Here is a 1,366-nt window from a genome sequence, read left to right on the forward strand (position 1 = left end):
AAAAAATGTCAAAAATGGACATTTTTGAAAGTTGTTTACAGAAAAAAACTCGCTCAAAAAAACCTGAATTATTATCTCTACAGGATCATACATGAATCTATAACCACTAATTAATTTTTTAAGAATCATTTGAATCATCTTGGAACTCCACAAAATCAGATAAAAAATTCTGAAATTATGGTTTTAGACCTGCAATTGTGATCGCGCCAAACTTTTTTCTGTAGATCAAAAATTAATTTGCAGTTCGGAAATGTTCTGTGGGAGAGCGTGCACTACATATTGGGGCACAAAAATCCCGAAAAAGTTTGTGAACTATTGAACTATTTGAAACAGAAACTCGCTGAAAATGGTTTTTTTCAGTTCCAATAAGTTTGTATATTTGGTTTCTTTTTCTAGTTTTAGTATGGATTTATAAAACAAAGATATTATCAATTTATTCTTTTAGCAGGAATACTTTGAAAAAAACGGTTTCAAATATCGATTAGCTCCCTTATTGGATTAGTCAAAACGTTCATTCTAATAATAAGTCAGTGTTACGAAACAGAAAAAATATAAATGAAGAAAAGGAAAAAAGAGTTGTTGCCTAGGAGACCGAAAAAAGAGACACGAAGAAATAAAGGAGAAGACGTCACATGTTTTCTTTTGAGGTGTCATAGGAACCTGAGAGAGAGAGAGAGAGAGAGAGAGAGAGAGAGAGAGAGAGAGACAGGAAAACATATCCTTTTTTTGTGAAAACAATTCCAGGCCGATTCCAACTAGAAAAGGAAATTATGACCCAAGATAAACCAAACTGAAGAAATAGAAAACTAAGTTTATGGTTGCCATGATCCGAAAGTTATAAAATGTTTTTTTTCAGTTCCAAAATTGTGATAGATATTCGGAATGATTTCAAGCAGGCAGTAACGTGACTCGTTTTTTAATTTAAATTGTCTCAAAATTTGGTTCTTACGCGCCTCTAGAGAAATTGAACTTATGGGTCTTAATTTTGAAGCCGGCGCGGGTCTACCTGCGGCGGCCGATGACATATAAAAAAGGGATACAAATGCACACTCTCATTCTAAAAAATCTCATCATCCGTTGTTTAAAGGTGGTGTACGGTGAAATTTTTTATTGCATCAAAATGTGCAGAAATGCATGTAGATTGACATAAAAGTAAAGAAAAAATTCAAAAAAATTCCTTCATCGAGAAAAACGCATCGAAAAATACGATGAAAGCCCTTAGGGACGAGGTTTTTTCTAGGCCGCCCGGTGAGTAAAAGCGCGCGAATTCAAACTTTTAAAATTTTTTTCGCTCGTTTTCACTGTTTTTTCAAATTTTTCCGATGTATCTGGAAGAAAAATTGACAAAAACCTAGCAAAATCTTGA

The sequence above is a fragment of the Caenorhabditis briggsae genome (assembly GCF_000004555.2).
Source record: "Caenorhabditis briggsae complete genome, chrIV, whole genome shotgun sequence".
In the NCBI taxonomy this organism is placed as follows: domain Eukaryota; kingdom Metazoa; phylum Nematoda; class Chromadorea; order Rhabditida; family Rhabditidae; genus Caenorhabditis; species Caenorhabditis briggsae.